This window comes from Bos taurus, chromosome 14, assembly GCF_002263795.3.
Source record: "Bos taurus isolate L1 Dominette 01449 registration number 42190680 breed Hereford chromosome 14, ARS-UCD2.0, whole genome shotgun sequence".
Taxonomy (NCBI): domain Eukaryota; kingdom Metazoa; phylum Chordata; class Mammalia; order Artiodactyla; family Bovidae; genus Bos; species Bos taurus.
Window position 1 is genome coordinate 76,653,816 of NC_037341.1, and position 22,803 is coordinate 76,676,618.

The window sequence follows — 22,803 nt, forward strand, 5'->3', positions numbered from 1 at the left end:
AGAAATGGATTATTCACAATGATCAATAATAATAATTTAAATACTCTGAGCTTTTTCCACTATTGCATATTTATAAAAATTGGTTTAGGTCATCAGGATTTTAACTATTACACAGAAAATTAAGAGAAGAATGGTCTATGGAGTATTTTCAGAAACGAGCCTTTTATATAAATTCTTGATATAAAGGCAAATTATCTTTTGGATGGAGATGTGTTCTTATACAAAAAGAGATCAGTTCCATTTTCAGAGGTAATTCGAGGACATATGTGCTGGTGGCCTCCTGTTTTCTATCAGCACTAGCTACAGAACACAAACTGCCTCGTGACAGTTTGTGACATTGATCATGCCCTTCAAGATGAAAAATCAAGAGTTTATGAGTCTCAAATGATTATCTTATTATTTCATATAAAGACTAAGTAGCAAGTGATAATTAGGCTTTCAGATTCAGATTTTCAGTGTCACACAGAGGGAAAACCATAATCTTTATTTCTGTGTTGAATTACCTATATACAAACCTGCATATTTACCCATTAATACATGGTCTGTAAAATATGAGAATATATGTAATATATTACTTTGGCTGCTTAATATCCATTTCCAAAATGGAAATGATTTAGCAACAAAAGAGACTGTGTGTTCTGAAGTACATGAACACCTTAAAGATTGTTCCAGAGAATTTTTCCTAAGGCCATCGACATTACATTAGCTTTTCACTTGCGCTCATTACTTCAGCAGTGATTAAAATGAGTCAAATATGTTCCAAGAGAGTTTTAACATAACTGTATTAATGCAATTGCCTGTAAGTTAATTAAAATTCTGAATGTTGTAGTCCTAGCTGCTAATGACAATTTTCATTTTGATCCTGGATTGTGTACGCACAGCGTTACTTACATTCCTCGTCCATGGGGTTTACAATCTAAACGTGACACAGGCAAGGTGCAGAGAAGGGACAGGGATCACTCAAGGGGAAGGAGATCTTCATGCACCAGAAAGCAAGAACGCTCGGCATTGTTCAGTGGACCCTGGAAATCTTAAAGCGACTCAAGCTGGCTCCAAGGAAAGGTGGGGTTTGAGAAGGGATTAGTATGAGGGAAGAAAAGGAGACAAGCTAGTGAGCTCATTTATTTTGTTCATATGCATACAAAGAAGAAAAGAAAGTGCAGCTATGAGAAAAAATAAAGAAGCTATTCTGTTGTTGTTCAGTCCCTAAGTCGTGTCTCTTTGCGACCCCATGGACTGCAACTTGCCAGACTTCCCCATCCTTCACTATCTCCCGGAGTGTACTGAAATTCATGTCCATTGAGTCAGTGATGCTATCTAACCATCTCATCCTCTGCCACCCCGTGCTCCTTTTGCCTTCAATCTTTCCCAGCATCAGGGTCTTTTCCAGTGAGTCGGCTCTTCACATCAGGTTGGCCAAGTTTTGGAGCTTCAGCTTCAGCATCAAATCCTTCCAATAAATATTCCAAGGTTGATCTCCTTTAGGATTGACTGGTTTGCTCTCCTTGCTGTCCAAGGGACTTTCAAGAGTCTTCTCCAACACCACAGTTCAAAAGGATCAATTCCTTGGCACTCAGCCTTCTTTATAGTCCAGCTCTCACATCCATACATGACTACTGGAAAAACCATAGCTTTGACTCGATGGACCTTTGTTAACAAAGTGATGTATGAATATGCAGTAAGAAAAGGCAAAAATTGGAAAGAATCTATTAAGAAGTTGCATTTATCCAGGTTAAAGAAAATGTATGGCGTTAAACAAACAAAGAAAGTAAGTGGGCCAGAGAAGAGGTGAATGGTCTTGAAAGCAGAAGGGCTGCTGATCTAAATGTAACAGGAGGATAAGCATGGTTCCTATAATAGTAATCATAGTAATGTGATCATAGACTGTGCAATTATGGACACATTTTTGTTGTAGATAAACGAGTCAGGAGAATTGTGTCCTAGTTATGCTTTTTGGGACAAATTATGCAACAGTGGCTGACTTTATTTTTGTGGGAGGGCTCTAAAATCACTGCAGATGATGATTGCAGCCATGAAATTAAAAGACGTTTACTCCTTGGAAGAAAAGTTATGACCAACCTAGACAGCATATTAAAAAGCAGAGATAAAGCTCCGCCTAGTCAAGGCTATGGTTTTTCCAGTAGTCACGTATAGATGTGAGAGTTGGACTATAAAGAAAGCTGTGGTGTTGGAGAAGACTCTAGAGAGACCCTTGGACTGCAAGGAGATCCAACCAGTCCATCCTAAGGGAGATAAGTCCTGGGTGTTCATTGGAAGGACTGATGTTGAAGCTGAAACTCCAATACTTTGGCCACCTGATGTGAAGAGCTGACTCATTTGAAAAGATCCTGATTCTGGAAAAGACTGAGGGCAGGAGGAGAAGGAGACAACAGAGGATGAGATGGTTGGATGGCATCACCAACTCAATGGACATGAATTTGGGAGGACCCTGGCAGTTGGTGATGGACAAGGAGGCCTGGCATGCTGAGGTTCAAGGGGTCGCAAAGAATTGGACATTACTGAGCAACTGAACTGAACTGAACTGATGCAACTTTTATTTCAGTTAAACAATCTTTTTGATCATCAACTATTTGGCTTGCCCTTTGCAGGTATCAGAAACTCAGAGGTGAATATCTATCTTAAAGGAACTGGGAGTGTTGGGGAGGGGAGAGGCTGTCTTGTATATGAATTAAATCTCAAATTTCCTCAGCTGTAAAATGAAGATAATATGTGTAATTGTGGTTCAAATGAGTTTTCTGGAAGGTTAAATATGTTTTGCTTCAGTAAAAATAATGGCTTAGTAAAATTAATATTTGAGATTAGTTTGAAGTGTATCTTATTTGTACAGTAATTCCAATTTATTGGTTTTGGTTTTGTTTATTGAAAGTCCCAAAAGAAAAGTCTGAGAATGCTCCCCAGATATCACCTAATCTTTTTTTTTTTTTTTTTTTACAATTAATACAATTAAAAATTGAAGTATAGCTGAGTTACCATATTGTGTTACTTTCAGGTAACCAGTCAATCCTAAAGGAAATCAACCCTGAATATTCATTGGAAGGACTGATGCTGAAGTTGAAACTACAATACTTTGGCCACCTGATGTGAAGAGCCAACTCACTGAAAAAGACACTGATGCTGGGAAAGATGGAAGACAAAAGGAGAAGGGGGCAGCAGAGGATGAGATGGTTAGATCGCATCACTGACTCAACAGACATCAATCCCAGCAAACTCCAGGAGAGAGTGAAGGACAGGGAAGCCTGGCCTGCTGCAGTCCATGAGGTTGCAAAGAGTTGGACAAGTTAGTGACCGAACAACTACAGCAACAACCACAGGTGTGCAGGCAGTATTTTGCAGAGTATATTCCACTCTGGGCTTCCCAGGTGGCTCAGGGGCAAAGAATCTGTCTGCAGTGCAGGAGACGTGAGTCTGATCCCTGGGCTGGGAAGAAATGACAATCCACTCGTATTCTTGCCTGAGAAATCCCATGGACAGAGAAGCTTGGCAAGCTCCAGTCCATGGGGTCACAAAAGAGCCAGACACTACTGAGCAGCTACACAACAGCTACATGAACCCCACTATAGGTTATTAAAGAATAATGGGTATAGTGCCCTGAGCCATATATATGCTGTCCTCAGTCGCCTCAGGAGTGTCAGGCTCTTTTGTGACCCCATGGATTGTAGCTGTCTGGGGTCAAAAAGCATATCTTGGACAGGTAAATTTTACTGTCATATTGTAGGTATTTCTAAGATCCCTTGGAGAAAGAACTTTGTGTGCGCCAGAACCCAGGAGAAAGGAGCAGTGACCCCACAAGAGACTGACCCAGATTTGCCTGGGAGTGTCCAGGAGTCTCCGGTGGAGGTGTGGGTCAGTGGTGGCCTACTGCAGGGCTGGGGGCACTGAGTGCAGCAGTACATTCATGGGATCCTTTGAAGGAGGTCAACATTATCTTCATTACCTCCACCATAGTTTCAGTTCAGTTCGGTCACTCAGTCATGTCCGACTCTTTGCAACCCCACGAATCGCAGCATGCCAGGCCTCGCTGTCCATCACCAACTCCCAGAGTTCACCCAGACACACGTCCATCAAGTCAGTGATGCCATCCAGCCATCTCATCCTCTGTCGTCCCCTTCTCCTCCTGCCCCCAGTCCCTCCCAGCATCAGAGTCTTTTCCAATGAGTCAACTCTTTGCATGAGGTGGCCAAAGTACTGGAGTTTCAGCTTTAGCATCATTCCTTCCAAAGAAATCCCAGGGCTGATCTCCTTCAGAATGGACTAGTTGGATCTCCTTGCAGTCCAAGGGACTCTCAAGAGTCTTCTCCAACACCACAGTTCAAAAGTATCAATTCTTCAGCACTCAGCCTTCTTCACAGTCCAACTCTCACATCCATACATGACCACAGGAAAAACCATAGCCTTGACTAGACAGACCTTTGTTGGCAAAGGAATGTCTCTGCTTTTGAATATGCTATCTAGGTTGGTCATAACTTTCCTTCCAAGGAGTAAGCGTCATTTAATTTCATGGCTGCAGTCACCATCTGCAGCAATTTTGGAGCCCAAAAAAATAAAATCTGACACTGTTTCCACTCTTTCCCCATTTATTTCCCATGAAGAGATGGGACCAGATGCCATGATCTTCGTTTTCTGAATGTTGAGCTTTAAGCCAACTTTTTCACTCTCCTCTTTCACTTTCATCAAGAGGCTTTTGAGTTCCTCTTCACTTTCTGCCATAAGGGTGGTGTCATCTGCATATCTGAGGTTATTGATATTTCTCCCGGCAGTCTTGATTCCAGCTTGTGTTTCTTCCAGTCCAGCATTTCTCATGATGTACTCTGCATAGAAGTTAAATAAACAGGGTGACAATATACAGCCTTGACATACTCCTTTTCCTATTTGGAACCAGTCTGTTGTTCCATGTCCAGTTCTAACTGTTGCTTCCTGACCTGCATACAGATTTCTCAAGAGGCAGATCAGGTGGTCTGGTATTCCCATCTCTTTCATAATTTCCCACAGTTTATTGTGATCCACACAAAGACTTTGACATAGTCACTAAAGCAGAAATAGATGTTTTTCTGGAACTCTCTTGCTTTTTCCATGATCCAGCGGATGTTGGCAATTTGATCTCTGGTTCCTCTGCCTTTTCGAAAACCAGCTTGAACATCAGGAAGTTCATGGTTCACATATTGCTGAAGCCTGGCTTGGAGAATTTTGAGCATTACTTTACTAGCGTGTGAGATGAGTGCAACTGTACAATAGTTTGAGCATTCTTTGGCATTGCCTTTCTTTGGGATTGGAATGAAAACTGGCCTTTTCCAGTCCTGGGGCCACTGCTGAGTTTTCCAGATTTGCTGGCAGATTGAGTGCAGCACTTTCACAGCATCATCTTTCACCTTAGTTTGGCCCCAGGTAAATAACAGGGAGGGAACACAGCTCTACCCATCAACAGAAAATTGGATTAAAGATTTACTGAGCATGCACCCCCTCCACCCCCAATCAGAACAAGACCCAGTTTCCCCGTCAGTCAGTCTCTCCCATTAGCAAGCTTTCATAAACCTCTTATCCTTCTCCATCAGAGGGCAGACAGACTGAAAACCACAATCACAGAGAACTAACCAATCTAACCACATGCCTTGCCTAACTCAGTGAAACTATGAGCCATGCCATGTAGGGCCAACTAAGACAGATGGGTCATGGTGGAGAGTTCTGACAAAATGTGGTCCACTGGAGAAGGGAATGGCAAACCACTTCAGTATTCCTGCCTTGAGAACCCCATGAACAGCATGAAAAGGCAAAAAGATAGGACACTGAAAGATGAACTCCCCAAGTTAGTAGGTGCCCAATATGCTACTGGAGATCAGTGGAGAAATAACTCCAGAAAGAATGAAGAGAGGGAGCCAAAGCAAAAACAACACCCAGCTGTGGATGTGACTGGTGATGGAAGTAAAGCCCCATGCTATAAAGAGTAATATTGCATAGGCACCTGGAATATTAGCTCCATGAATCAAGGCAAATTGGAAGTGGTCAAACAGGAGATGGCAAGAGTGAACGTCGACATTTTAGAAATCTGTGAACTAAAATGGACTGTAAAGGGTGAATTTAACTCAGATGACCATTATATCTACTACTGTGGGCAAGAATCCCTTAGAAGAAATGGAGTAGCCATCATAGTCAACAAAAGAATCTGAAATGAAGTACTTCGATGGAATCTCAAAAATGACAGAATGATCTCTGTTCATTTCCAAAGTAAACCATTCAATATCACTGTAATCCAATTCTATGCCCTGACCAGTAACGCTGAAGAAGCTGAAGTTGAACGGTGCTATGAAGACCTACAAGACCTTGTAGAACTAACACCCAAAAAAGATGCCCTTTTTATTACAGGGGACTGGAATGCAAACGTAGGCTGTCAAGAGATACCTAGAGTAACAGGCAAATTTGGCCTTGGAGTACAGAATGAAGCAGGGCAAAGGCTAACAGAGTTTTGTCAAGAGAACGTACTGGTCATAGCAAACACCCTCTTCCAACAACACAAGAGAACACTCTACACATGGACATCACCAGATGGTCAACACTGAAATCAGATTGATTATATTCTTTGCGGCCAAAGATGGAGAAACTCTATACAGTCAGCAAAAACAAGACTGGGAGCTGACTGTGGCTCAGATCATGAACTCTTTATTGCCAAATTCAGACTTAAATTGAAGACAGTAGGGAAAACCACTAGACCATTCAGGTATGACCTATGTCAAATCCCTTACAATTATACAGTGGAAGTGACAAATAGATTCAAGGGATTAGACCTGATAGAGTGCCTGATGAACTATGGAAGGAAGTTCGTGACATTGTACAGGAGACAGGGATCAAGACCATCCCCAAGGAAAAGAAATGGAAAAAGGCAAAATGGTTTTCTAAAGAGGCCTTACAAAGAGCTGAGAAAAGAAGAGAAGTGAAAGGCAAAGGAGAAAAGGAAAGATATACCCATTTGAATGCAGAGTTCCAAAGAATAGCAAGGAGAGATAAGAAAGCCTTCCTCAGTGATCAGTGCAAAAAAAAATAGAGGAAAACAATAGAATGGGAAAGACTAGAGATCTCTTCAAGAAAATTAGAGATACCAAGGGAAGACTTCATGCAAAGATGAGCACAATGAAGGACAGAAATGGTATGAACCTAATAGAAGCAGAAGATATTAGGAAGAGGTGGCAAGAATACCCAGAAGAACTGTACAAAAAAGATCTTCATGACCAAGATAATCACGATGGTGTGATCACTCACCTAGAGCCAGACATCCTGGAATGTGAAGTCAAGTGGGCCTTAGGAAGTATCACTATGAACAAAGCTAGTAGAGGTGATGGAATTCCAGTTGAGCTATTTCAAATCCTAAAAGATGATGCTGTGAAACTGCTACACTCAATATGCCAGCAAATTTGGAAAACTCAGCAGTGGCCACAGGACTGGAAAATGTAAGTTTTCATTGCAATCTGAAAGAGGGGCCATGCCAAAGAATGCTCAAACTACCACACAATTGCACTCATCTCACACACTAGCAAAGTAATGTTCAAAATTCTCCAAGCCAGGCTTCAACACTATGTGAACTGTGAACTTCCAGAGATTCAAGCTGGATTTAGAAAAGGCAAAGGAACCAGAGACCAAATTGCCAACATTCACTGGATCATCAAAAAAGCAAGAGAGTTGCAGAAAAACATCTACTTCTGCTTTATTGACTATGCCAAAGACTTTGACTGTGTGGATTACAACAAACTGTGGAAAATTCTTCAAGAGATGGGAATACTAGACTACCTGACCTGTCTCTTGAGAAATTTGTACGCAGGTCAGGAAGCAACAGTTAGAACAGGACATGGAACAACAGACTAGTTCCAAATTGGGAAAGGAATGTGTCAAGGCTGCACATTGTCACCCTGCTTTTTTAACTTATATGCAGAGTACATCATGAGAAACGCTGGGCTGGGTGAAGCACAAGCTGGAATCAAGATTGCCGGGAGAAATATTAATAACCTCAGATATGCAGATGACACCACTCTTATGGCGAAAGTGAAGAACTAAAGAGGCTCCTGATGAAAGTGAAAGAGAGTGAAAAAGTTGGATTAAAACTCAACATTCAAGAAACTAAGATCATGACATTGGGTCTCATCACTTCATGCCAAACAGATTGGTAAACAGTGGAAACAGTGACAGACTTTATTTTTTTGGGCTCCAAAATCACTGCAGATGGTGACTGCAGCCATGAAATTAAAAGATACTTGCTTCTTGGAAAAAAAGCTATGAGCAACTTATACAGCATATTAAAAAACATAGACATTACTTTGCCAACAAAGGTCTGTCTAGTCAAAGCTATGGTTTTTCCAGTAGTCATGCATGGATGTGAGAATTGGACTATAAAGAAAGCTGAGCACCGATGAATTGATGCTTTTGAACTGTGGTGTTGGAGAAGACACTTGAGAGTCCCTTGGACTGCAAGGAGATCCAACCAGTCCATTCTAAAGGAAATCAATCCTGAATATTCATTGGAAGGACTCATGCTGAAGCTGAAACTCTAATACTCTGGCCATCATTGTAGAAAGTTTTTACAAGTTGATACTTAAATAAATAAATAAAAACTTTATTCTAAAACTCATGGAATTATTCACTATGAGGGACTCTGTCAGATTGAGTTTAGAGTAGTGTAAAGCATTTGCCCGGGTCCAGGAGAGGTTTGAGTTAGGTGCAGGGTGTCTGCTTTTCAGGGCTGGTCCTGGGTCTGCTTTGTGTTTCAAACCAATGGCTCCCTCGTAGTCAAGGCTACAGTGACGCATTCAGAGGCCAGGGACAGATGCAATCCCAGCCCTGAAGTTGGAGGAAAGAATACAGACTGTTAGAGCTCAAGTTAGTCTCTCAGATGTTTTAGTGATAATCAGGTCATTTGTTTTTACAAATAGTTTTTAAGATACTGCAAGTATTAACCCAAAGAAAAATTACCCTATTGTTTTCAAGCCTAACAGTTTTCTCTCTTCATAGGTCACTTGTGTAAGAACAGGTCTCTAAATATTCACTCAGACTTTATGTTGTTTTGGGGGTAAAGTAAAAGGAAAAATTATGGTTTTGCGAATGTAAAAAGGTACTGATACACTCCTGCCATTATACATCTCGCCGTGAAGTTATTTCTTTAATGGGCTGCCAAGTGGGTAGAGACAAGACCAGGAGGAATAATAGCTGCTTGACCTTAAAGTATTTTGTTTCTATTGACTAAACAGTAGAACAGCAAGGGATATTCCTATAGGACTATTTAAGAGCTAGAAAATGCTCCTTTTAATTGGTTGAGAGATATCACCCTAATCTGATCTAGTGAACATTGCTTGTCTTCACATATCAGTTGGAAATTTACTGTACTTACAAAAAGGAGTATCATGTCTCTCAGAGAGATCCTTAGACCTATTCCAGACCATGTTATTCCTCTTTTTTTTTTTTTTTTTTATTAAACACACATAACCAAATGAAAAAAATATGTTGGCAGTGAATTGACCCTAGTCATCTTATTTGGGGTTCAGAGGAAGTGGAAGATGTTCAAACTGGAAGAAAATCAAGCAGCATGAATCTGAGGAAAGAGGAAGGACAAATGAGCACTGCTCATAAGGCATGGAAACCAATTAGCTAATTAGCTAGCAAATTTGCAGTTTCTACCCAAGAGAAAAGGACTTTGGCTACTAACACATGAGCAGGCTGAAGAGCTTCTGGAGACACAGATGTGAATACAAACTCCAAAGGCCGTTCAGCTTTACCAGTAAACAATCTGATATGTGAAGATGATTAATCAGTTTCCGCTGACGGGGTGGGTGTTTGCCTATTTTGTAAGCGTCAAGTGCTTCAGGATAAAAAACAATATATCCCTTTAATAAAATCTTTTTAGCTGACAAGTGTCTACCTAGGAAGAGAAAGGTAAAGAAGGCTGGATGGGGGCTGGGAATAATGCTTAAAGGGTTCTGTTAATACTGGACAAGGCGGCTGTTGCACCCACCTTGCTAACCTTTATGTGCCATAATATCCCTATAATGCACAATTTGAGAAGATGATTAAGATTATTCTCATTGCAATAATACAGAAGTAAATGATTTCCCCAGATGTCAACCGAAAAACACAGAAGTTGAGTCTCTGTCCTTTCAGCTGCTTCTCTGTAGGGAAAGAGCAGTTGGCCAAGACGGTGGTGGTCATGCTCTCTCGCCCATCGGCCTCTCGCCCTGGCCCCACGTTCTGTGGATACGTGGTTACGTAAGGGCTGCGCTCGCTCATAGCACTGCACGTGCGCATCGCAACGTACCTTTTTGGCCACAGGCGGAGTAAACACGTATAAGCCCCCCCTGAGAAGCCCTTGTGTTCTCACTACGGCGGCGTTATGGCCGCATCCGCTGGGTCAGTCAGGACAGAATGCAGCGTGTCTGCTGCCATGGCCGCCTTGCCGGTCAGCAGAGGATAAGCGTGCCTGCAGCTCCCTACGGCTCCTCGAGTTTTCTTCCAGCTTTCCCGCTCGTGCCTTGCCTGCCTTGGGTTCAGCGAACAGTGAGATACAGCGAGACATTTTCCAAACTCCATTTCTTACAGAACCCACAGTTCAAAAGCATCAATTCTTCGGCACTCAGTCTTCTTCACAGTCCAACTCTCACATCCACACATGACCACAGGAAAAACCATAGCCTTGACTAGACGAGCCTTTGTTGGCAAAGTAATGTCTCTGCTTTTGAATATACTATTTAGGTTGGTCATAACTTTCCTTCCAAGGAGTAAGTGTCGTTTAATTTCATGGCTGCACTCACCATCTGTAGTTATTTTGGAGCCCAGAAAAATAAAATCTGACACTGTTTCCACTGTTTCCCCATCTATTTCCCATGAAGTGGTGGGACTGGATGCCTTGATCTTCGTTTTCTGAATGTTGAACTTTAAGCCAGCTTTTTCACTCTCCTCTTTCACTTTCATCAAGAGGCTTTTGAGTTCCTCTCCACTTTCTGCCATAAGGGTGGTGTCATCTGAATATCTGAGGTCATTGATATTTCTCCCCGCAATCTTGATTCCAGCTTGTGTTTCTTCCAGTCCAGCATTTCTCATGATGGACTCTGCATAGAAGTTAAATAAACAGGGTGACAATATACAGCCTTGACATACTCCTTTTCCTATTTGGAACCAGTCTGTTGTTCCATGTCCAGTTCTAACTGTTGCTTCCTGACCTGCATACAGATTTCTCAAGAGGCAGATCAGGTGGTCTGGTATTCCGATCTCTTTCATAATTTCCCACAGTGTATTGTGATCCACAAAGTCAAAGGCTTTGGCATAGTCAATAAAGCAGAAGTAGATGTTTTTCTGGAACTCTCTTACTTTTTCCATGATCCAGCGGATGTTGGCAATTTGATCTCTGGTTCCTCTACCTTTTCTAAAACCAGCCTGAACATCAGGAAGTTCACGGTTCACATATTGCTGAAGCCTGGTACATATATTTGGTAAATAGTTTTGGATAATACGGATATCAATTTTTAAAAATATCCAGGGTTCATCTTCATAAAGGGCTGCAGAATAATCTTTCCATTTAGCCATAGCTAAGGAGGCTGTCTATGACACCACCCTTATGGCGGAAAGTGAAGAGGAACTAAAAAGTGGAGAGTGAAAAACTTGACTTAAAGCTCAACATTCAGAAAACGAAGATCATGGCATCCAGTCCCATCACTTCATGGGAAATAGATGGGGAAACAGTGGAAACAGTGTCAGATTTTATTTTTTGGGGCTCCAAAATTACTGCAGATGGTGACTGCAGCCATGAAATTAAATGACGCTTACTCCTTGGAAGGAAAGTTATGACCAACCCAAATAGCATATTCAAAAGCAGAGACATTACTTTGCCAACAAAGGTCCAGCTAGTCAAGGCTATGGTTTTTCCTGTGGTCATGTATGGATGTGAGAGTTGGACTGTGAAGAAGGCTGAGTGCCGAAGAATTGATGCTTTTGAACTGTGGTGTTGGAGAAGACTCTTGAGAGTCCCTTGGACTGCAAGGAGATCCAACCAGTCCATTCTGAAGGAGATCAGCCCTGGGATTTCTTTGGAAGGACTGATGCTAAAGCTGAAACTCCAGTACTTTGGCCACCTCATGCAAAGAGTTGACTCATTGGAAAAGACTCTGATGCTGGGAGGGGTTGGGGGCAAGAGGAGAAGGGGACGACAGAGGATGAGATGGCTGGATGGCATCACTGACTCGATGGACATGAGTCTGAGTGAACTCCAGGAGTTGTTGATGGACAGGGAGGCCTGGCGTGCTGCGATTCATGGGGTTGTAAAGAGTCGGACACAACTGGGCAACTGAACTGAACTGAACTGAAGGAGGCTGTCTGGGGTCAAAAAGCGTATCTTGGACAGATAAATTTTACTGTCATATTGTAGGTATTTCTAAGACTTGGAGATATTTTACTAAATTCTGTTTAAAATGTTTCTAAGTGCATTAATATTAAGGGATTGCAAGTACATGTAAATTATTTAAATACATGTAGTAAGATAGTATCTTGAAATATTCATGTTTGTATTTTACTTTTCCCCACTTATTTATGCATGAGCTTTCTTCTACATTAATCCAAGAAGTAAGATTGTTTTCCTAGGACCAAAAGATGAATAGTTTGTGCACCTTTATTATTTAAAAAAAATGACCCAAGTCACACGCTTGTTAATCACCAGGAAGAAATGTGAAGTAAGCCAGCTCCAGATGGTGTGAATTAACAATAGATTTGGAAAGATGTGGAAGAACCACTCTACCCACACTGTCCTCCAGTCCCTTGAGATCAGAAGCAGAGTCTTTAGAAAGAAGCAGAAGTGACAGAGGGGGAGCAGGAGGTAGGAACTTCACTTCCAGGGGACTGGACGGAGGGGAGAAGGGAGGATGCGAGCTGGCCAGACCCCAGGTGTGGAGCTGGGGTGTGAAACTTCTGAGGACCACATGGGCCGAGCAGTGCTGGCCGTCTCTCGAGGGAAGCAGGACTAGTTGTTCTGGGGAAAGGGCCAAGCATCTCTCCACCGTCAGACTCGGATGATCCCAACTGATGCCCGAGATTGTGAACTCTCAGCAGTCCAGGACATGCTTAAGCTCCCGGCAACAGAATAGTTATCTTCAATACTCAAAAGGGGATGGGTATGTGTAAGAGAAAACCCCAGCCCTGGCGCTCGAATGAGGCTGGCTGGCAGTGAAACTGAGAAGTAAGGAAAGGTAATTATTCAGTTACTGGAAATAGGGAACGTAATTCAAGTAGCCATAGGAGATAGGCTGGTGTGGGCATCCCTGAGCAGCAGAAATTCAACATTTCTCTCTGGTGAGTCACGCCGCTCTCATCCCTGTTTCTATTCTTCCCTGGGAGCTCTTCTGCTTGCATCAGATCCACAGCTGGCTGCCACCAGACTCTCAGCGAAGCGGCCAACTGACACATTTTGGGTAGAGGTTTGCCTTTTTAAATGTGGCAAGTTAAACATGAAAAACTTTTCTTGACCCAAAGAGGAGTTTTGTGGTGGGATTAAAAGTTTTAGGAGGTTGTGTAGGAAAACTTAACTGAGTAATAAAAAGGATTGAGCTACTGATACACGTAACAGTATGAATGAATACAAAAAAAAAATTATCCTGAGTTAGACCAAAGGGTATATATCGTATGACACTATTTATGTAAAACTTTAGAAAATGTAAAGCAAATTTGAAGGAATGGGAAGGGACCGGAGGGAGGGGTTACAGAATGGCACAAGGAGACTTTTGGGGACGATGGACGTGTTTGGTGTCCTGATTGTGATGACGGTTTCATGATTGTACACATATGCCAAAACATAGCGAAGTGTACATTGTAGATATGTGTAGTTTACTGTGTCTAAACTGTACTTCAGTAAAACTATTTGGAAAAGAAACAAACGAACAAAACTTGATGGAGTAATGTGCTTTGAACCAGAGCAGACAGCTGCCTACAGCACCTAGCTATAAAGATGTCACCTGGAAACTGACTCTTGGTAGGAATTGAGCCAAAAGGCACAACCAAGCCAAAGAGCGGGAGAAGGAAGGATTTAGCACTTGAGGCAAGTAAGGAAGATACCAGGGGTCTTTCCCAAAGCAGTATCTTATGAAGGAGCTTGGACTGTTGACAGAGCCCAAGTTTTAGTTGATTGAAGTGATGAGCATCAGAAAAGAACAACATAATCATCCCTTCAGTTCATTAGCTCAGTTGTGTCCAACTCTTTGTGACCCCATGGAGTGCAGCATGCCAGGCCTCCCTGTCCATCACCAACTCCTGGAGCTTACTCAGACTCATGTCCATCAAGTCTGTGATGCCATCCAGCCATCTCATCCTCTGTCGTCCCCTTCTCCTCCCACCTTCAATCTTTCCCAGCATCAGGGTCATTTCTAGTGAGTCAGCTCTTTGCATCAGGTGGCCAAAGTACTGGAGTTCCAGCTTCAACATCAGTCCTTCCAATGAACACCCAGGACTGATCTCCTTTAGAATGGACTGGTTGGACCTCCTTGCAGTCCAAGGGGCTCTCAAGAGTCTTCTCCAACACCACAGTTTAAAAGCATTAATTCTTCTGCACTCAGCTTTCTTAATAGTCCAACTCTCACACCCATACATGACCACTGGAAAAACCATAGCCTTGACTAGACGGACCTTTGTTGGCAAAGTAATGTCTCTGCTTACTAAATGCTGTCTAGGTTAGTCATAGGTTTTCTTCCAGGAGCAAGCATCTTTTAATTTCATGGCTTTAGTAGGTTTCAGTTAATCTAGTGGTTGAGAGCTTTGGGCTAATCTTTACCATGGAAACAGAACTGGGAGTCTTGCCAACTGACATATTATTTTTGCTGTGGTTACTTTTCTTGCCTGATAACAGTTGTTTGTTTCTCCATTCTTCTGTTGCCTTAAGATTATTAATTATTGAGACCTCTTCAAGGATGAGCATTGTGGCCAAACTTAGATCACAAAATGGCTCAGACCAAAAATGGTTTCTCTTATGTCAAGAAAACCATGCCTGGTTCTCTTTCTCCAGGGATTTCCTTACATTACCTGCTTTCAAAGTTACTTTGCAAGTGACTTTGCATATTACTTTTCCTTGCAGGATACGAAGCCACTGGGCAAGATATGTGACTGACAGGAGAACACACGGTTTGTATTCCGTTGTATTCCTCATAAAGCCACAGCGCTGGGAGATGCTCAGGGGTGAATCGCCTCTGAGAAGCAGGGGTACCAACCCGCCCTTCCTATGACCATAGAAGTATTACTTAGCCATAGTTAAGTAGCCAGTGATGTTTCTGACTGAGAGTGTTAAGGGAAAATACGCTATCATTTAAATTAGGGCATTAAACTGAGCCCTGTAGCTGAATTAGCAAATCCTTGTGATCTGTCATTCACTTTCCTTCTCTTTGTATTCTTTGTCTGAATTGCTTAATAAGTGTTCCTAATTTAGCCTTGACAGAAAAGAGAATTTCCTACCCATCTTTATGTGTGTGTGTGTGTGTGTGTGTGTGTGTATTTAGGACCTTGTTTAAAAACTTTGAGTTCCTGCACAGGTAGGAACCTTCTTTTAAGGTGTTTGGGGTTGTGGGGATACCACTTAGTTTTAAAATGTTCGGATAAAGCCCTTTAGCCACCCCAGCTCCTCTGGCTTCTCACACTGCCTCCCTCTTCCCCCTGTATCTCTAGAAACAGAGCCAGTCCCTGTGATGAAGGTCACAGCTGGCTGGAGAAGGTCCAGGCCCAGGAGAAGACCTTAGGCTGCCCGGCCTTTGCCCAGAGCCCTTCCTCAGAGCTGGCTTTCCTAAGTGATCCTGTTAGTGTCCTCCATCATGACCCCCAAACTTTAGCCCAGCCCCTCACAGCTTAGAGTTTACCTTATTCATAAGCAAATTCCCATTTCTATTCTTCAATATTTCAGTATCTTCCCCTAATTGAACATTCTGTCATTCCACATGTAAACGGTAAAATTGGGAGGCTTAGAATATTTTTCATTAGCAATGTCTCAAGTAAACATCCAGTGGTTAAACATTCTCTTGTCTCTAAGGGATTAATTATTGAGTTCCTGAGCTGAAGTCATACCGAATATCAACCTCTCCCTAACAATGAGCTTAAAAGGTACAGTCTGTGTAAAGAGTATTTTATGGAAAGAGGATTTAAATTATTAAAATAAACCCCTATAGTCTTTTCTTCCCAGAAGAGATAATGAGTCGTTTTTCTGCTCATCTTTGTAGATCTGTCAAAAAAGACAAAAAAAAACACCCCAAAACAATGTGAAATGTCAAACTTCATCAGCATCTGAGACACCCCCATGGGTTTAAGCCCTTAAACAATCCCTTCCTCCCTCCCAGAAAATTAAATTAATCCATGCCTGGAAGCATAGTCCTGTTTCCTTTCTTATTTTTGTCCCCGAGCACGTCTGATCTCTCTCAGCCTGTGCCACTCTAATCCTGCTTGTAGACCTTAACTCCCCGAGGTCAGGCAAGGATGCAGCTCAGAAACTAATTTCAGTGTCCTGAGATAAAGCAACTCCCTAAGTTCTTAATGTATTTTCAATATATTTTGAAGTATCTCCTCACCTTTGTTGAGATATATATATATTTTGGATAAATGTCTTCTGGGAAGAGAGCAAAAGCAACCGTCAAGAAATCAATGAGTAACTACCCAGAGCCAGAGTTCCAGGGCTTGGGGAAGGGGGGAAGGTCTCCAAGTGGAGGGCATAGCGGCTTTTCTGGCTCTGCCACGTGAGGGAGGCTGGGTGCTGGTGAAGGATTATGCAGTCATACTCCTGAAATGGGAGAAGGGGCATTATCTTGGTTTTGTGCAAGGGCAGCTAAGTTATCTTTGTTGCAGCCTCCAGAGAGAAGGAGGGGAAAAGGAGGATTAGATCTGACGGTGAGGGGAGGGATGTGGGATAAGAGATGATTTAGCTGACACATTCTATGAGCCTGGTCATCAGAGAATCTTTCAAGTCCTTTTTCTCGCCCTTTTCATTGAGATCTGTAAGATCTCTGGTTTGATATTATCAGAGTAAATAGATCATTTTTCATCCGCTCAGAGATGCAAAGTTATGCTTGCTATTTATACTAAATATATCTTTCATGGATAAAGCGACTATCCTCTCTATGTTGTCTGACAAAGGAAACAGTGTTCTGACTGAGCAGTCAGCTGAGCAGATTGCCTTTTCCAGAGCTGATGACCAGCAAGTTCACTGTAGTGGCTCCAAAGCATAGTGAGCGTCACACCCCACCAGTGGTACCCAAAGCACTTCTAAATCTAGCACAATTCTATGTTTGGTAACATGGGCCCTTACAAGAGAGTCGCTTTACTGAGTATCCTAAAGAATAATAAAAAATCACGAGTCCGGACAGCACAGAAAGCATTTCATAAATGATTTTATTATTTTAAAAGGCAAGCACAAGAGAAGAAAAGTAAAGTTTCTTATTGTTCACGAAGTTATTTCGAATAGTTTTTAGATTTTAGCAGACTTTACAACTAAAATTTTGCTGTACGGAAGAATTTCTATGATATAAACTTCAAACATGGGCAAAACTGCTAAATACATGGAGTTGGGTTATAGGGCTTCTTAATTCCACTTTTGATAATAAGCCTTTAAAAAATTTGATTTCAATGACTTATACTCAGCATTCTATAAATAGACTTTCCCTAACATATATGTGGAAATTATTTGCCTAGGAGGAGGTTTTGTGGTATTAGACCTAGGAAGCTAGAATTTTTTTTCAGTATCCAGAGGAATAAGTGCTGAAACTTCAGCAGTCTTGTGAAGTTTGGCACCAAGGGCCATCCCATAGGCAGTCACATAGGCATGGAATAGGTGGACATGCTGTCCCCGATGTGATTGTCTTTTTATAAATACTGTGCAAGAGGCAAAGCAGAAGGCAAGATCATCTAGATACCTAAGGAAGGGAAGCCTGGACTAATAGCCAGGAAAGGTGCATAAATATGAAAAAGAGACTTGAAATTTAGACATTTCTCGAAACGAAGATGACAGACACTACTTTAAGAACTGGACTACATTTTGAATGGAAACTTGACCAATTAGCTTAGAGTTCAGCCTCTTGTCTAAGCAGGGCCCATGTGTTGTGTGCATTAGCCACTCAGTTGTGTCCAACTCTTTGCGACCCCATGGACTGTAACGCACTAGGCTCCCCTGTCCATGGGATTCTCCAGGCAAGAATACTGGAGTGGGTTGCCATGCCCTTCTCCAGGGGATCTTCCCTACCCAGGGATTGAACCCAGGTCTCCCACATTGCAGGTGGATTCTTTAGTGTCTGAGCCACGAGGGAAGCCCAGGTTCCATAGACAGCTCTTAACTGCTAATGTACTCATGACTTTGTCAGTAATAATCAACATGTGGGCCTATATTTTCATATTTGAACATGTGGATGCAATCCAAGTTGACCTCTAAATCCTTTTTTCAGATCCTACTTCTCTGTCTTGAGGACATGAGATGTCAGAACAAGCTGTGTGCTAGAGCAGACGGCAGAGCTCTGGGGAGTCATGACTCCTCCTCTTTCCAACTCCACTCTCAGTGAAATCACTCTGGTAGCCTGACATCCTCCAGGGTGGGAGTAACAGAAATTGGAAGACTCTACATATCAGTGCTTCAACCACATCTTCTACTCAGAGGGGATTTTTTAACATTTACCAGAAGAATCGGACACGACTGAGTGACTTCACTTTGACTTTTCACTTTCATGCATTGGAGAAGGAAATGGCAACCCACTCCAGTGTTCTTGCCTGGAGAATCCCAGGGACAGGGGAGCCTGGTGGGCTGCCATCTATGGGGTCGCACAGAGTTGGACATGACTGAAGCAACTTAGCAGCAGCAGCAGCAGCAGCAGCTTTCACTGAATAAGTTTATTGTCTTTGAGTAGCTCAGTCATGTCCAACTCTTTATGACCCCAGGGACTGCAGCACACCAGTCTTCTCTGTCCTTTACTGTCTACCAGACTTTGCTCAAACTTATGTCCACTGGATCAGTGATGCCATCCAACCAACTCATCCTCTGTCATCCCCTTCTCTACCTGCCTTCAACCAGCACCAGGGTCTTTTCCAATGAGTAACCTCCTCTTCGCATCAGGTGACCAAAGTATTGGAGGTTTAGATTTAGCATCAGTTCTTCCAGTGAATATTTAGGGTTGATTTCCTTTAGGTTTGACTGGTTTGATCTCCTCACTGTCCAAAGGATTCTCAGGTCTTCTCTAGCATTACGATTCAGAAGAATCAATTCTTCGGCACTCAGCCTTCTTTATAGTCCACCTCTCACATCTGAACATGACTATCAGGAAGACCATAGCCTTGACTATATGGACATTTGTTGGCAAAGTGATGTCTCTGCTTTTTAATACACTGTCTAGGTTCATCATAGCTTTTCTTCCAAGGAGCAAGCTTTAATTTCATGGCTGTGGTCACCATCTACAGTGATTTTGGAGCCCAAGAAAATAAAGTCTGTCACTGTTTCCATTGTTTTCCCATCTATTTGGCATGAAGTGATGGGACCAGATGCCATGATGTTAGTTTTCTGAATGTTGAGTTTGAAGCCAACTTTTTCACTCTCCTCTTTTACCTATATCAAGAGGCTCTTTAGTTCCTCTTTGCTTTCTGCCATAAGGGTGGTATCATCTGCTTATCTGAGGTTATTGATATTTCTCCCAGATCTTGATTCCAGCTGTGCTTCATCCATCACAATGTTTCTCATGGTGTACTCTGCATATGAGTTAAATAAACAGGGTGACAATATGCAGCCTTGATGCACTGCTTTCCCAATTTTGAACCAGTCCATTGTTCCATGTCTGGTTCTAACTGGTTTCTTGACTTGCATACAGGTTTCTCATTGAATAAGTTGATACATATGTAAAGTATTTAGGACAGTCCTGGTACACTGTAACTTCAACACAACAGTTTATTTTGAAATATACTTTCATAGGAAATTATTACTTTCAATAATTAAAAGGTTCTTATTCAAAATTATAGAATGGGAAGATAAAAATTAGTTTCAGCAGAATCCCATTTTAACAGAAAATACCTATTAGAAGCCTCTTGCAAATCCATCATTTCTGTATCCAAGTTAGGCCTGGCTGTATGCAGAGCACTGAGACAACCCTGTTTTCTGGAACCACAAAGCTCACTGTTGTGCTTTCCGTGCTCACTGTGGAGATTATGTTCTTAAAAATACCCGAGGTCGTAGGACTATCACAAAACCCTGGGTTAACTGAACCCACAGCCCCAGCAGTTCCCGGGGACTCTGAGTCATGCGACTTCCACAATACCTGCAGCCCGCTTCTCTGCACTGTGCGAGGCGCTTGAGTTCAAAGGAATTGAAAGAGTGATGGTAGGACAATCCTGGGAGAACTGGGCTTTGGTGGGATGGTTGGCTTGTGGCATTCATGCACTTATTCCTGTCTTCGTCAATTCACTAAACATTTATTTAGCTTCCAGTATTTCCCTAAGCACTGTATCAGTAGGCACTTGGAATAACTAGGGCTAATATTTAATCAGCAGAAAACTCTGACCACATTGGTGGTTTACAGTCAGCACTTCTGATTGGTCAAAGTCTCTCCCTTGCTGCTGCTGCTAAGTCGCTTCAGTCGTGTCCGACTCTGTGCGACCCCATAGACGGCAGCCCACCAGGCTCTGCCATCCCTGGGATTCTCCAGGCAAGAACACTGGAGTGGGTTGCCATTTCCTTCTCCAGTGCATGAAAGTGAAAAGTGAAAGTGAAGTCGTTCAGTCGTGTCCGACTCTTCGAGACCCCATGGACTGCAGCCTATCAGCCTCCCGTCCGTGCGATTTTCCAGGCAAGAGTACTGGAGTGGGTTGCCATTGCCTTCTCCAGTCTCTCCCTTACTGGTTGTAAAATATGTTGAGTAGCATCCCTGAATATGAAGGAGGGTAAGATACAGTTCTTGCTCTCAAGAAGATTATAGTTTGGTAGAAGGGACAGAAACATAAATGAAAGCAACATGATACAGTGATAGTTATTCTTTGCCTGATAATTTATTTTTCAGTTTGGTCTGTTTCAAGTTTCTGAACCAATCTTTTATTTTCATTGTAAAAATTAAATCCACCCAGAAACAAAATAGAAGTATACTACATCAAAGTCAAGACATCGCTGCAAGGCTCTGTTCTCCCCCAAGGCAAAGTATCTCTCGCTCTAACAAATTCTTGGACGTGATTTATTTTCCCAGGGCTTGTATGATCATACAGGCATAACTAATTGTGTAGTGAGAGATCAAGGCAGAATATGGCAAATGAGCAGCTGTATTCTTTCCCTTTCCCAGTTATTGACTATAGCAGATTTTCCCAAAACCCTAAAAAACCAGTATGTACTGAGAACCTACTAAGTGCCAAGCAGTAGATGTGGGGGCTGGAAAAATATTTCACAGAAGAGGTCCCTTCAAGACATTGAAAATAATTTAGTAGGACTAAATGCAGAGTAAGTGTTTCGTGAAATCTGAGTCCTAGAGAAATTAAATAATTTCCCCAGGTTTGCGGACTCTCTACTTTTTCAATTAATTACTTAGTAATGATTTTAGAGTGTTATGAGTAAAACCCAGTCAACAAACCCGGTATCTTTACTTCTTTCCCCTGCATTTAGTCTTGTTGGAACCCTTGTCGCTCTGGAGTCCTTTGTGAGGGGCCGGGTAAGGATGGGTTAAGCGCTACCCATGCAGACTGACTGTGTGGCTGTAGTTCGGTCAACAGGTGAATGAAAAGGAAAAAAATGGCTACAGCGTCTTTTTAACCGACTTTGTTAGAGTGAGATGGTCATTAGGACTTCGGCTTCTTACCCTTCTCTTTTTATTTGGAGTCTATTTCATCCCACGAACACACAGGCTTGTTGTATTCTACTGTTTAATTTTGTCTGTGTTTATTTTATAGATAACTGGAGCCCACGGCCTCTGTGGGATACTTCATGTGTATATGACACACATTTTAAAGGAGCTGCTGGTACAGTGAGAATGGATTAATACACCGTGAGCCCCAGAAGATACTTCTGTCTGTCCCAGTAGCAACATGATAATGTGAAGCTCTAAGTGGTGGTGTCTGCAAAGGAGACTGGAAAGTGCACATCATGCATCTCATACACTCATGTGAAAAGCTTCTCTGCGAGCATGAGATTTCTAGTATTTTAAAGAAGCAGCATCATCTGTCTTTTGCAGGTTGGTTGCTGAGAGGTAATGAGATGTTTGCAAATAAAATTCAAGTTAATATGTTAGATTTCAAATCCCTTGAGAATTAATTACTTCAGAATGCTTTCTTCTGTTTCATATCTCAGCCTTAAGGTGAAATGGATATCTTCATATGAAGACAACCGGTGAGCCGTTGCTTGCTATGAAAAAACGATGAGGATGATTGGAAGCACACGTAGTTAATATTATTGAAACGCTACTTTCTCTTAAACATGGCAACTGATATTTAGTTAAATAAATTAAGTAGAAAATTATAAAGTGAGAGAAAAAAAGCATTTAAAGTGTTTTAAAATTACCCCCATGTTTGTTACTGGACGCTTTCTGGTCCTGTCTGTGTTTAATGCTGACCACGGGGTAGGATGTTGGAGAGGAACAGACGGAGGGAGGGGAGAGGAGGGCTGGAGCTGCAGAGCGGGAGGTTGTGGCGCCCGTTCTAGGTTCAGGCTTTCCCAGCTCAGACTCCAGCTCGGCCACCTTCCATCTGTGCGATCCTGAAGCAGTGTTTCAATTTTCGTGTGCCCTCTGATATAAAACTGATTAATAATAATAATAAAAATTTCACAGGGTTTTTGAGTAATCGGTAAGTTAATATTTA